This window comes from Notamacropus eugenii, chromosome 4 (genome assembly GCF_028372415.1).
Source record: "Notamacropus eugenii isolate mMacEug1 chromosome 4, mMacEug1.pri_v2, whole genome shotgun sequence".
NCBI classification, from domain to species: domain Eukaryota; kingdom Metazoa; phylum Chordata; class Mammalia; order Diprotodontia; family Macropodidae; genus Notamacropus; species Notamacropus eugenii.
In genome coordinates, this window is record NC_092875.1 from 175,158,597 (window position 1) to 175,174,791 (window position 16,195).

General features: G+C 39.1%; 1 protein-coding gene across 5 annotated transcripts in view; it reads right to left on the bottom strand.

The window, feature by feature from the left end:
- The window catches only part of LYRM4 (LYR motif containing 4), a 211,744-nt gene that overhangs the window by 132,916 nt on the left and 62,633 nt on the right, over nt 1–16,195 (bottom strand). The window lies entirely within an intron of this gene.

Genomic DNA, 16,195 nt, shown 5'->3' on the forward strand with positions numbered 1-16,195 from the left:
AATGCACAGTATTTACTATGTAGGCTTTCCTGAAATGGAAATTTATTACTATATATTTTGAATCCTCTCTCATACTCTGCTATGCACCTGACATGTTTTTTTCTTTTCTTATTTTATATTTAAGTTTATAATATGTTTGTTTTTCTTCTTATTGTGTATTTGTTTTAGTATTTAAGTCTAAAATTAAAAAAGATAAAAAGAAATAAAGGAAGAAAAAAAAAAAGAACATGTTGCTCCTATCATATAGCAGAACTCATGTTAGGCCTTGAAAGAAAGAAGTATGTCAGCAAGTAGAGATGATAAGGGGGAGGCATTTCTGGCATGAGGGGACAATGTGAATGAACATACTGCAGTGAAATGTGGCAAGGTGAGATTAGGCAGGGGGAGGGGCTAGCTGTACAGTTTTGTTTGACCGTAATATGTTTGGTGTACAATAAATATGGAAAGATAGACTGAAGTCCGATTAAGAAAACCCCAAATGTCAGCTGAGTTTGCATTTGATATTGGAGGCCACAGAGTGCCAATGAGATCTGTGAAGAACTATTTTGGTGGTTGCATGAAGGATGAAATGGAGAGTAGGAGACAATACACTCATGCTCTGCCTCTGGGCATTTTCATCAGTGTAGGTGAGGAGACCACCAATGCTCTTTAGTGGTTATTTTCCATCTTATCATTTGAGATTGTTGTGTGGGGCACTGAGACGTCCAGTGACTTCTTAAAAATCACAGATTGCCTACACAGTGGTTCCATATCTGGTGCAATGAACCTCTGGGAGCCTCAGGGTTCAGAGAAAAAAAAAATACTAAAAATATAGCCCATGATCCTCAAGTAAAAGCAGCCCATGAGGAGATTAAGGCAGCCCGCAAGGATGGGGTCTCAAAAACTTCTGGCTCAAGCCATAACATAGTCCAAATCCAAAGGGCCCACAGCTGAGTTTTAAGTCACTCCAACTGGGAACAACGTTAACTTAAACTACCTTGGGTTGGTTCCGTAGCATCCTGGCTAGTGGTGTAGGGATACGAAAGGTAGGTGGGGACCAAGTTAAGCTGTGCCTTATGGACCAAGTTAAGCTGTGCCTTTGGACCAATATTAGTATATTGGTCCAAAATACCCAATATGCATCAGTCAACAAGCATTTATTACGTACTTGCTACAGACCAGGCACTGGGCTAAATGATGGGAATGGAAAGGCAAAAACAATCAGAAGTAGAACCAGAACCCAGATCTTCCTCACTCTGAGGTCAGTAGTCTAGTCACTAAAACGTGTTACCTGGCAAAGGATAGGTGCTTAATAAATGATATCTGAATAAAAAACGGCTCAGTCACCACCTTCTACATGAAAACTGTTCTGATCTCCCAAGTGCCTGTTCCTTTTTCCCAGATTATCTTGAATCTATCTCATCTATACCTACACATGTACACAAAATCTTTTGCTAATTATAAGCTCCTCATAGGCTGTAATCATTTCAGTTTTGTGCATCTCCTGGGTATGGCACATAGTAGGCATTAGGTGGTATACTTTTTTTTTTTAATTTTGAATTATTATTTTTTCCAATTACACAATTTTCCACATTAAGAAAAAAATTGAGTTCCAAATTCTCTCCCTCCTTCCCCTCTTGCCTCCCTAGGATCAAGCAATTTGATATGGGTTATACATGTGCACTCATGGAAACATTTCCATATTAGTCATGTTGCGAAAGACAAGACATAAAAAGACATGAAAAATAATAAAGTGAAAAAATAGTATGCTTTGATCTGTATTCAGACTGCATCAGTTCTTTCTCTGGAGGTGGATAGTATTTTTCATCATGAGTCCTTGAGAATTATCTTGGATCACTGAATTTCTGAAAATAGCCAAATCATTCCCAATTGTTCACACAATGTTGCTATTACTGTTTACAATGTTCTCCTGGTTCTGCTCACTTCACTCTGCCTCAGTTCATGCAAAATGAATGGAAGATTAATTTTTTTTGGGTGGGGTGAAGGCACTAGCACTTTGGAATCAGGAAAAGTATCATGTAGAAGAAGGTAGTTTTTGAGCTTACTTGAAGGAAATTAAGGATTCTAAAAGGTAGAAGTAAGCAGAAAGTACATACTAGGGATAGGAGAAAGACTGTGCAAAGACATGGAGATGGTAGATGATGGCAGATGATGAAGAAATGCTATTTTTCAAGATGATCAATTCTTTCATTTAAAGGAGTCAGCTTGCTCATTGCACAAATGAAATTATTTTCCTTCTACATATGTACATGTAAGTTAGGAAAGAAGAAAACCTGTACCCAGACTAAAACAGGGAAGGGCCATGCTTTCTCTGACTATCTGCTCACATAAAGAATGCTGGTAATGGATAACATTAATTAAAATAAATCTAGGAAACCATCACATACTACCTTTCCTAAAGTCTGTGACATTTGTCATCTGTCCCCCTTTAGAAAACCTTCTTGTGTAAGCATGGCATGTATCAGTTCTAATTACTTTAAAGAGAAAGTTAAGCAGTGAGGCATATCCCTGAAGAGAACTTTGCTGATACAAAAGTCAGAAGAAACAACACTGGCACCACTACTACTTCTGTTCTAGGATCCTTTAAATCTCACCTAAAATTCTACCTTTTTACAGGAAGCCTCTCCTAACCCCTATTGATTCTAGTGCCTTCCCTCTATTAATTATTATATTATCCTGCATATGGCTTGTTTGTATATATTTATTTGCTTAATGTCTCCTCCATCAGACTGTGAGCTCCTTGAGGGCAGGGATTGACTTTTACCTCTTTTTGTATCTCCAGGGATTGGCACAGTGCCTGGCACACAGTAGATGCTTAATAAAGTTTTACTGATTGATTATGGAGAAATTCAAAAGGGATTTTTTTCTGAAAAAGGTGCCTATAAAGGTGCAGAAGTCTGGCTTTCTGAAGGAATTTTTTTTTCAGAGAAAATGAGTGAATTGTATGTGTTTTTAAATAAATGAAACCTCTGGTTCAGATGACCATTTAGAAAGAAATGCTGTTGAGTCATTTTCAGTCATGTCCAATTCTTTATGACCCCATTTGAGGTTTTTTTTGGCAAAGAGACTGGAGTGTTTTTCCATTTCCTTCTCTAGCTCATTTTACAGATGAGGAAACTGAGACAGACAGGGTTAAGTGACTTGCCCCAGGTCACACAACTAGTAAGTATCTGAGGCCAGATTTGAACTGGGAAGACTCATCTCCCTGACTCCAGGTCCAGGCTATCCAATGCACTATCTAGCTGTCCTAAGGCAAAAATAAAAAACAACAAAAGAAGTATGTTTTTCTTCTTCTCCTAATTTTCAGTCTGTAAAACTTGTCCCAACTTTCTCTGGAGTCTGAGCTTCTCTTGCATCAAGATATGGCCACTACTAGTGGTAATGCCTTTGTAGAGAATGTGGGTGGAGAAGAGAGCTTCCCACTCTGAATAATGATGGCTGCTGTGGAATTCACGTCTGTGGTTTGCAGCCTTAGCTCTCCATGTTCTGGTTGGCAGAGCTGTTCACTCGGATGGGTTCAACTACACCCATGATGGTTTTATTCTCTACCCCACCTGCTGCCCAGAATCATCAGACATCAATGGTGACAGTAAATACTTTCAACTCATGTTTTAATGTACCTTGGGAGTTTTCTTCTGCCCATCTCATATTTGTTACTTTCCACTCTACCAAGGCCCTGGCATTGTTTCTTATTACCAGAACCTCACAAAGCATTTTTTTTGATTTGTACCTCTCTAACAAACATATAATAGGGGTCAATATCACTTTCTTGTCCTGCAACTAGACTCTAGGACAGAGGGCTCTGTCTTATCTAAACCTTGCATTTCCTCCTCTACTATCTGCACCGCTTCTCCTGCTCCTAGGACAGGGCTCTTGTATACATCAGACCCTTAATAAATGTCTGCTGACCAACGCCAGTCCTGTTAAGCAGTTCTGAGTATGGTTTAAGCAACTGCTGACAGGACTGTAGACACAAAGCATTCTTAGAGATTTTATTCTGTCACCTGATGAGGAATACCAGAGAAAGAGCAGGTGGTCAGCACAGTTCTTCCTCATCAAGACTCACAAATACAATTGCCCTGTCTCTCATCTTTAAGTAAAAAGTTAAGTTTCACAGCAATAGGGAAGCCCTGACTAAGCAGAAGGAAGGGAATATGAGAACTTCTGATTGTGATACCCTTTCTTTTAATCTAACAACTTCAAAGAAAACTCACAAGTGAAAATAGCAGCCCTGTTTCCTTTCTAGGTTCTTTGTGTGTACAAAGGAGCATAATAATTTTTTTTTAAAAATTTCTTAACTGGGATACGTTTTAGCACATCTGTGATTTCACTGACCAACACAGACCACAACCCCACCACAACAGAAACCTGAATGAGCTGCTGTGAGCCAAAATAATGTGCATCCTGGGGAGGTGGGATGATGGGCCTCTGAGACCTCTGCTGTGCTGGTCCTGCTCCAGGGTCATGTTTAGTTAAAAACCTCATACTTCATAGTTTACTAAGAGCCAGAGTGCCACACAGATACCTATGAACTAGTAAAATAACAAGAGGAAGAAGGTCTCTAGCGTGTTGGGTACTGGAGGATTAACATAACCATATGGGCAAGAGTTCCCTCTGAGATTACTTCCTATCTACCTGCATATACCTTATTTGTAGATAGTTATTTTCCTGTTGTCTTCTTATTAGACTGTAAGCTTCTTGAGAGCAGGAACTGTTTTTCTTTTGTTTGTATCTCCAGTGCTTAGCAACAGTGCTTGGTACACAGTTAAGTGCTTCATAAATGCTTGCTGACTTAACTTCCAAAAGATGGGAGGACAAAGAAAAGCTGTGAACTGTACTAGTGGAGGGAATGTCCATACTGATGAGAGCATCATCTGAGAGCATCACCACTGAGCAAAGGCAGTAAAGAAGACAGGTGTAAAAAAGATGGCAGAAGAAAGGAGGAATCAGGGATCTCATCCCACATTTGGAAGTAGCTGTGGGGCCTATAGGAAGTCATTTGCCTCTCTCAGATGCAGTCTCTTAACCTGTCAAATGGAGAATAGTAATCCTTCTACTACCTAAAGTATAACCTTCATAGGTGGGGGTGAGAAAGGCATTTGGCACTTCTCAAAGTGCTTTATAAATATAGGTTATTTGCATTTCTGGGGGCCTGCCAGAGCTTTTGCTCCACTTGAGAACCTGCAGCAACCTTCTTGCCACAATAAGCCCCAGCAACAGGACTCCAGGGGCAGAAATGGAGAATGCCTCGAAAGGAAGAGAATGGCAATTTACTTGAATTACATAAAGCATAGTAAGTAAAAGATCTCCTACTACTTGAAGCATTTCACAGAAAGGTTTAATATTGGGATGGGGCTGCCTCAGACTTCATGATTTTCTTTAAATTCTGATCAAAGCTCAATGTGAGGAAGCTAGCCTTGATTCTCCAACAGGACCTGTTTTCAGCAGGGGAGGTACTGACTCCAGGGTTGGGGAACCTGCAGCCTTGAGGCCACATGTGGCCCTCATGAGGACCACATGTGGTCCTCAAGTGTGGATTCTGAAATTTGGATTCAGTCCAAGGGCTGCACTTGAGGATCTAGAGGATCACATGTGACCCTTTAGGTCAAAGGTTCCCCACCTCTGGTAGACTGTGCAAATTTTAAAAAACCAATGCCACACACAGGCCAGGCCACAAAAGTAAACATTTCCCAGATTCTTGCTCCTTCCAATGATGCTGCAGGAGTTTGTTCTCCCAAAGCTCAAGAGTACATAGAACTAAAGGATATGAAATTCACTTCAAGAGGAAATTTTTGTGGCTATATATAAATTTATGCTGCTTCTCTCCTGAGCCTTTTTTTCCAGGTCCAGGATAGAGCACTTAAATGCATAACCTCTTTATCTGGCAATGTCTCTTTTCCATCTGTTATAATATATGCAAATTGTTCCTTTGATCTAATCTGAAACAATCTAGGTGTATAAGTGGAAAGAATGCTGATGGAAGAAATATCTATATCTATTTCCATTTCTGGTACAGAAGACAATGTAGAGGATCAGGAGGAAGAAGGAAGAATGTCTTTAAGAAGGAAGGCTGTGGTAAAGGCCTCTCTGGATTCTTTCCCTTTGTTGTTTCATCTGAATTTGGACTTCAAGAACTCTGCTAATTTCTGATTACCTGTGTGGGGAAGGGGGAAGGGGAGCAAGGCGGGAGTTGAGGGAGAGTGACAGAATGTGTAATACTAAATTGCAGCTCATCCAACATAATATCATTGGTGTACTGCTTTAAGGTTTGCAAAGTATGATCTTCACTACAATGTTCTACAGTAGGTGCTATTATTATCCCCATTTTACAGATGAAGAAATTAAGAGGGGTTGAGTAAATTGCTCAGGACCACACAGTTAGAATCTGAGGAAAGATTTTGATTTAGGTCTTCCTGATTCCAAGTCTAACACTCTATCAATAATCCCACCTAGCTGCCAATACATTCCATTTGATGTTGCTGAAGGGATTTGAGTTCTGGATAGGAATTAGAGTAGATGACTCTGGGATCCTTTCCAATTTTGCATTCTATGATATTTGAAATCTACAGATTATGTGTTAAAAGCAGATTTCTATGTTCCAATTAGGGTATATGAAAATCACTCTCAATCCTCTGAGCACAAAATGGTTGGGTAGTAAGAGGACAAAGCCTCAGAGCTGTTATTGGGCAAAACAAGGCAAGTTAGCTTAACTGGGCCAAAGATAATCCACAAAGTGGATCAGTGAGACTTGTCTGCATTCAGAAAGAGATGAAATGGATACAGTATGTAAACACATACAGAAATAAATGGCTTTGAGCTAATCTGATGTAGAAAAATTAAAATTTACATAACAAATAGACTAGGGAATAAATATTCACTTTGTGGAACAATGTTTACCAAATAATTCCCCTGAATATGGTATAATTTTTAAAAATTCAATTCAACTTTTAGGAATGCATCTATTATGTAAAGGAATGAAGGCTCACAGGATCAACAATGTAGAAATGGAAGGGATCTGAGAGGATATCAAATCTACTCCCTCCCCCAACTTCTCCAGCTTTTTACAAAAAATTGCAAGGGAAGCCCAGAGAGGGGGTCAGAAGTGGACTTGAAGCCAGGGCTGCTGTCCCGAGAGCCAGTGCTCTTTCTGCTGTACGACACTGCTAGTTAATAATAACACTTGTGTTAACATTTGGGAATCCAAAAATTACCTTCCTCATGACAACCACCTGATGTGGAAAGTGTCAGTATTATTATTTATCTTAATTTTCCAAATGAGAAAACTGATGCTTTCATATGCTAAATGACTCATCCATGATGCTGCCAGGAAACGTCAAAATAAGACCTTGATGCTCAGTCCGGTGCTCTCTTACCCTACTAGTTGGCAAAGTGAATTTTCCTGGTTTATGTTTCCCATTTTTTTTTCCAGCTCTTATCAAAAGAGAGGTGACAGGCAAGATGGAAAACAGGCAGGGTACAACAAAGCAATGAAAATGTTAGAAATGATGGAAGATCAGAGCCAGCATAACACTCAACACAAGACCTTCATTTTTAGAGGTGAAAAAATTGAGACCCAGCAAGAAAGAGTGACTTTCTTTCCAAATGCTACTTTATCTTCCTTGAAGAAACATGAGCTCATGGAGTTTGGCAGGTTTGGGTACCCTATAAATAGGAAGGAAATGGCACTGGCAAACATTATGAAGTGAATTTACTTTCCTGGCTTTGCTTCTGGCTTCTAGTAGAGGGGTGAGCTACAGTAGGATGGATGTTGTCCTTCATTCTTGAAGAGGACCAAAATGACATCACTATGTTGAGGTCAAGATAGTGCATCTGACTGTGGTTGATCAGATCAATATGAGCTTGGAAGGCTCTACCATAGGTTGGACACAAATAGTTCATGAAAACATCTGGAGTGGAAATGTCTCTAAATCTGCACAACTCACGTTTCTCTTGAGCTATGGCAATTCTACTTTGTTCACAGAACACAGCACATGCTGGGTGGTCCTTTGCCAGTGTCTCCCATGTCAAATATTTGACCTTGAATGTGTCCTTGTAGTGCTTCTTCTGACCTCCAGGTGAGTGTTTGCCTCCTGTGAGTTCTCTATAAAATAGGCTTTTAGGCAAACATATATTTGGCATCCAAACAATGTGGGCCACCCATCAGAGTTGTGCTGTTTACCTTAGAGTTTGAATACTTGGCAGTTCAGCATGAGAAAGAACTTTAGTGTCTGGAATCTTATATTGCCAGGTGATCTTCGGAATCTTCGTAGGACAATTCAAATGGAAGCGATTCAGTTTCCTGATAGACTGTTCAAGTTTCACAGGCATATAATAACAATGTCAGCACAACAGCTTGGTAGACCTTCAGTTTGGTAGTCAGTCTAACACCTCTTCTTTCCCACACTTTCCTTCAAAGCCTCTCAAATACTGAACTAGCTCTGGCAATCTATGCATCAACCTTATCATCTATGTGTACATCCACAGGGAGTATATTGCCAAAGTAAGTGACCTTATCCACAGCATTCAAAATGTCTCCATTTGCTATAACTAATGGTTCTACATATGGATAGTGTGGTGCTGGTTGCAGGATAACCTGTGTTTTCTTGGTGTTAATTGTTACGCCAAAATTATCACAAGTGGCAGAAAATCACTCCATATTTTGTTGCATCTCAGCTTCAGAGGCTGAAATGAGTGAATAATCATCTGTGAACAAAAAAATCATGTACTAATTCTACTTCTACTTTAATCTTAGCTTGTAGCTTTTTCAAGTTAAATAATTTACTGAGAGTGTGGCAGTTGAATCTGATGCTGTTTTCCTTTTCACTGAAGGTATCTGACAAAATTGCTGAAACATCATGCTAAAAAGCGTGGAAGCAAGAACACAGACCTGCTTCTCTTCACTGGTGACTGAGAAAGTGCAAGAGTATTGTCCATTATCCAGAATCCAGGCAAGCATGCCATTGTGAAACTGGCATACAATGCTGATGAACTTCTCTGGGCAACCAAATTTTCCCATAATTTTCCACAAGCAGATTTGTGACTGACAATATCAGGGGCCTTAGTCTGATCGACAAACACTGTGTAGAGACCTCTGTTCTGCTCTAAGCATTTCTCCTGGAGTTGTTGGGTAGCAAACATCATATTGATGATTCCTTGCCCCTTTCCAAAGCTACACCAGCTCTCGGGTAAATGACCATCTTCCAAGTGAAGGTTTAGACTATTAACAAGAATTCTGGCAAGAACCTTGTCAGCAATGACTAAGGGAGACACTCCACCTCCTTCCCCCCTCCCCCCCTATGACTGTCCACAGGACAACCCATCTCCTTGACCTTTATAGAGATGAACAAAGAAGGCATTCTTGAACTCTTGGAGAATAACCTCCTCTTGCCACATAACCTGGAAAATTTTAGCTTTTGTTTGAGCAGTGGATCCTCTGCCTTGTTTCTAAATCTCAGCTGGAATACAATCAGCACCAGTCATTTTGCCATAGGAGAGGAGCCTAATGTCATCCTAAACCTCTTCTTCAGTTACCACAAGGAAGACTATTGAAATCGACCTAAATCCCATGAAGCAGGGATCCTAGTAGAGAGAATGAAAGAAAATACAGATTTATAATTCTTCCCCCTGAAACATTCAAACAGCTCTATGAGCTCAAGGATCCATGAATTCCCTCCAAAAATGCAGACTGCAACCCATCCATGTCCGATCATTTTGGTTATTGTAGTCTCAAGTCTTCCCATAAATTCTCCACAGAGGGTCCACCTAAATATATTGGAAGCTTTTTTCTCTTTCTCATGATATTACAGGGGCTGCCTGTGCTACTTTTGGCCTAATAATTAACACCAAAAAAACATAGGTGCTCCATCAGCCACCACCACACCATCCATATGTGGAACCATTGGTTACAACAAATGGAGAAGTTTTGAATGCTGTGGATAAGTTCACTTACGTTGGTAGTGTACTTTCCAGGGATGTACACATTGACAATGAGGTTGATGCATGCATTGCCAGAGCTGGTTCAGTGTTTGGGAGGCTCTGAAGAAAGGTGTGGGAGAGAAGTGGTATTGGGCTGACTACCAGACTGAAGGTCTACAGAGCCATTGTGCTGACCTCATTGTTATATGCTTGTGAAACATGGACAGTCTACCAGAGCCATGCCAGGAAATGGAATTGCTTCCATCTGAACTGTCTTAGGAAGATTCTGAGGATCACTTGGCAGGATAAGGTACTAGACACTAAAGAATTTGCTCGAACTGAACTGCCAAGTATTCAAACTATGCTTCAGAGAGCTCAACTCTGATGGGCTGGGCATGTTGTTCAAATGCCAAAAGTATGCTTGCCAAAAAGACTATTTTATGGAGAACTTGCATGGGGTAGGTGATCACATGGTGGCCAGAAGAAGTGATACAAGGACACTCTCAAGGTCTCTCTCAAGAACTTTGAATTTGACTGTGCAGCATGGGAAATACTGGCACAGGATTGCTCAGCATGGCATGCCCAAATAAGAAAAGGTGCTGTGCTCTTTGAACAAAGCAGAATTGAGACAGCACAAAGTAAACGCAGGATATGCAAATTTGAGATATCCACCCCAAATATTCATATGGACTATCTGTGCCCAACCTGTGGTAGAGCATTCTGAGCTCGTACTGGTCTGATCAGCCACAGTGGGGCACACTGAAACTTCACTTTCCAATGGTGATGTCACTTTGGTCCTCTTCGAAGACAAAGGACAATAACCAACATGGGTACAAGTAGTACTAGCTGTCACCCCTTGCTTGTGCAATATGGCCAACCCATGTTCCCTCTTCCTATCATGTATCTCCTGTTCTTCAGTGTCCCTCATTGGTCCACCCAATGTGGGCCCCACACCCACCATGTGCCTCGATATTACTCTCTGTTTGCTATTCACTTTTAGTCTATCACGGGCAGCTGAATTTTCCATTTTTCTCTGTTGTAGCCACACATCCTTTCATTTTGCAGATGAGGAAACTGGGTCCTAGAAAGTTAGTGATTTGCCCAAAGTCATATCTATAAAACTGCTTAGAGCCCGACCCAAATCTGAGGTAGACTTTGAAAATGTTCTCAACTGATGTCTCTGAATGAATATTAGAATGCTCACCAGGAGCTGACTTCCCTTTCTTTCATTGGATTGTCCTAATCAATGAATTTGAGAAGTTTTTAAAACCCACTAGAAACAACGGTCAAATTACATGTACATATGTATGGGGTATGGTGCAGGATAACACGGAGCAGATGGAGAATGTGGTAGGTTGTCACCTAATTTTTTAAAATAATTTTTGTTTTTACATCATTTATATTTTCCAGTGTATATCCTTATTCCTCCTCTCACAGAGCCATCACTAATAATAAAGATTAGGAAGAAGAAAAAAACAAAACTAACCAATACAATGAAAAAGTCAGACATAACATGCAGCACTTACACTCAGTTATTTGCCCTTGCAAACAAGAGGAGGAATTGCTTTTCTCATTGCTTTTCAAAAGGGCTGGGGACAATCCTATTACCTGACTAGCATGAAAGCACTGTGGATAAGCAATTCTACTTCTCTCTCATCAAATTATAAGCACTGGCTAGGGCATTTAAGGTGGATACTACATGGAATGACAACAAGTGATGACAGCTTCTCATTTCCCACTAGGCACATTCAAATAGCTATTTAGGGACATTACTTTTCAATGGTCACTTTTAAGGCTAAACCATAAATGAGCACATAACAGCAAAAACAGATTTGATTTCTGAGATTCCACACAACATTACTGAGTTGGGTGTATTACTTTGCTTATACTGATGTGCCAAAAGAGGAAAAATAAGGAGAAACCCAGTAAGTTCAAGATGAGCTACAATATAGTGAAAACTAGAAGTCAATAAAAATGCACCCTACATTGCAATATCTGCTTCACTGCTTTTCTGTCTTAAGGCTTTAAGGTCTGCTTTTAGCGGCTCCAAAATGCAGGTTCAACATTTTAATGTCAGATGTACTCAGTATTTGAATTATTCAATTAAAAAAGTGTTAGCTTGTGAACAAATAGGAAAGATGGTAGAAAACAGTCAATTATGTAAAATTGACTGTCTTTTTTCATGGACTGTGAACATGAGTATAAATGGGGTTCCAGAGGAATGAGTCCTGAGATGAACGAGGACTAGAGTACATTCAGTCCAGCACTTCCATCTGCACTGATCTATCACCACGTGAAACTTTTTCTTCTGTTTGTGCTTAGCTTACAAATCATAAACTTGTTCTTTATTTTGATACAGCACTCATCTCTACTTTTCAGATTTCATGCCAAACTTTATCAGGCACTGTTTGCTGTCCTAGGGAAACCTTTCAAGGGTCATTTGGAAACTGACTACTGCTAAATGGAAAAGCTCACTTAGGACTTTTGGGGAACGACTAAGCAAGTAGCACATGAATATAATCGAATTACTGTGCTATAATAAACAATGAGAGGGATAAAATCAAAGATACCTGAGAAAATTTGTCTGGGAAGGATTTGGGACAATTTTTTTTGGCTTTTAAAAATGTATATTTTAAAATTATTCTGAAGTTAACAAATATCAGCAAAGTTGAACAGTTCCATATACAAAGAGCTGCATATGAAACTGTATCTTTATTACATCTAACTTCTTTCCTTTTTTATTCCCTCTGAACCTCCTTCTGCTCTCTTCTGGATATTATTTTAAGTGCTTCATTGATGATCTTCTCATTTTTAGGGTGACAAGGGGGACATTACTAGCTATCTTCTTCTTTCCCTCAATTTTCCCTCCTCCCTTCTGAAGAAACTCAACCTCCCTGTAACAAATAAGCATAGTCAAGAAAAACAATTCTACACATTTTCCGTGTCTAAAAATGCAACTCTTAGTCTCTGCTTTTGGTCCACTATCTGTCAGGAAGTGGGAAGGATGGTTCATCAACTGTCCTCATGGAGTCATGGTGAGTTCTTATTTTGGTGAAAATTATCAAGCACTGCCCCCCACACCCCCGCTTTAAACCATGATTACATAAATTGTTCTTCTGGTCCTGCTCACTTCTATCTACATCAGTGCAGACAAATTTTCTCAGGTGTCTTTGATCTTATCCCTCTCGTTATTTCTTATAACACAATACTTTGATTATATTCATGTACTACTTGCTTAGCCGTTTCCCAACTGATGGGTGCTTCCTTAATTCCTTTGCTACTACAAAATGTGCCGCTATGAATCTATTTGTATGCAGAGATTCTTTGAATACTTCTGAGAGAGGCAAGTTCATGGCTCTTTGATAATAACTATTCTTTTTGTTGTTGTTGTTGTTGTTCAAGACCTCTTGTTTCACTGGTGCAGGGCAGTCCCTGGGGAGGTAACTCTCCCTACCAAGCAGACAAATGATTCCATATTTAGAGTTTCAGAGGGTTGCCTGAGAGTATCAAAGCCAGCCTGTGTCCCAGGCAGAACATGAACTCAGGACATCCTAGCTATGAGGCCTGCTCTCTATGCACTATGCTCTTCATTTAGTATGTAGAAATTACCCAGGAAAAATTTACATCAGAATTAATTACTTTAAAGATCAAATTTTCATCTATGTAATATCACTACACCAAGAGTCTACAAAACACACATACACACACATAAATAGTCTAATAAATTCTGGGGGCTAAGTGTTCTTAGAATAATATACTTTCTCCTTAGAGCAGTTAAGAAGCAAATGGACTTGGAAGCTCACTGGGATTGAAGTCTCAGTGTTTACATTTGTTAATATTTGATTACTGCAAAGGGCTGAATAGTTTCATTTTGGGGTTGGCTTATCTTCCTTTACTATAAAATGCATAAGCCCCAAACTTCATACTTATACAATGCTTTTGACCAAGTTCTAAAGCAAAGTTAATCTCAGCTTAAGATTCAGCTGAGCATCAATGAAATAAATATCTTTATTCTGTTGTCTGGGACAGCAATATCATGCTGATATCCATTTTTAGCTACATGTCCCTATCATTTCCAGCTTTCCTAGGAAATTCAGGTTTTGATCTAAATTACAGCTTAAATCATTTCAATAGGAATCATATCAAGTCATTCCCTAGCACTACTAGTGGAAGCAATAGTCCAGATTATAGAGTATGGAGTAAGGTCTCTGATCAGGAGACGTCTCCTAAAGCTTATTCCCTCTCTTTTCCCATATCAGAAACAAGGCACCAGGGTATATAACTGCCGAAGATTTCAAAGCATTTGGTAACCTTTATTTCCTTTTTAAGTAATAATCCTGAACTCCTATGTGAAATAGATATTATTCTATTGTCAATAATACAATATCACGGAGAAAATTAAAGTCTAATATTTTGTCCCATATCATCAAAAAACTGGTGGTAACAGATTAAATAAAAGCCATAGAAAGATAGAAAGTTAGAGCTACAAGGTGGTTTAGAGATAATCTGGACCAATCCCCTCAAAAGGAAGTTGAGACCAAAGTGGCAAAAATATTTGTCTAAGGTCACAAAGGTTATAGCCTTACTACTCAATAGTAACAAAGTCAGGACTAGAACTCAGATGTCCTGTTTCTCAGTCTAGAAGTCTTTGTCCTTCATGACTTCATACTTTCTATTCTCAACTCTAACTATTATACTGATTGAATTTTCTAACATATATAACACGTTGGCATACAAAGACATACACCAGATGTTTATGCCAAAGATACTTAGAAATCATGTGACAAAATGGGTAACAGAACTGAAACAAGCTAGTGGTGCTCATCAGACAGCAATTCTAATGCATCTTTTAAAAATAATGATTATCAAGAACAGCCAAAAAGAATACTGAGCAAAGATGGTTATCATGCTTAGAAGACCTTCAATCCTTTTGAGGTTAAATACACAAGAATGTCCAGTTTACCCTGTTTTCTAAAAGAAGGGCTTTATATTCCTGAGGTGAGTTGTGTTCTTGGAGCCATCTGTGAAGCTGGAGTCATTCTAGCATGGACATCTCTCACCGTTTGTCCATGACTGGATGTACAGATTTCTGGTTACATTCAAAAGCCAAGCAACAAAGATTTAGATATCATTCATGGCATTAATTATCTATGCTTTATCTTCCTTAAAATAGAACAGCTGATACAGGGTTATCTACAGAAAGTCTAACTTTGCAGGGGTCAGACCCAGCTTTTGATGCTGCTGATGCCTAGAATTCTTTTGAAAGTGAAAAATTAAAGTGAACTTAGGGGAAATAGCAGGCTGGTATCATTCTAACAGAAGTGTTATTTTTTTCCTCATGAGAAATTTGTTGGTTTTGGAGTAAGTCTTTCCCCAAATACCCTTGCACAAATTACTGAATTAGCAATAAGATTCTTTTCTTCGTCTCATCTTTCCTCTTTCTTCCCTCCCTCCCAATAAAGCATAAAGAATAGAGAAGAGTGGGTGAAACTGATGAGATACTTGTTCAAGACTGTGTAACTGATGACACAACCACAGTTTCTTGCAACGGTGCAAACAAACAAATGGACATTAAGGGCAACAATATTAGAATATGATATCCCAGAGGGTGAGAGAACCACTTGGGAGAAGGCTACTTTAGTCTTTCATTCCCTAATTAATGTAATAGACAGGCAACCTTATTATGCTGCCTAGGAATTTAAGGAGCTGTTTCATTCTACCTTCATAAGAAAGATGTAAAAAAGCAAAATGCATGCTCACAAGAAAGAACATCTTTAAGAAAGCCAAGTGTCAGAGCCACAATTCATTTAGTACCACGATCTACATCATCTCCATCTGCAGAATATCATAATAATTGATAGTCATATTGATATTAACACCAGGCTAAATTATGTTCATTGTTATCTTAGAAAGCAGGAAAATATTTTAGCCCATTTAAGAAAAAAAATTCCATTAGAAACCCTTATTTAAAATAAAAATATAGGATATAAAGGACTAACAGACAACTATACGGAAAACTCTGTTACCCTAGCAAATTATTCTCCAAGGATTCTGGGCACCTGAGTCTTATTCTAGATTGCTTTGACCTCCTAATTTCCATGTGTATCTATTTCTAAATGAATAATGGGTGGGATTTTAGCATTCAGTGAGAAAGAACTGACATACACAGAAGGATGAAAAAAATGACATGATGTTCTAAATTTTTAAAAAAGAGAGAGGGAGTAAATCTTGGATATATCTTTCCATCAAGAGACAAGGGTACATATAGGTAGGATGCAGT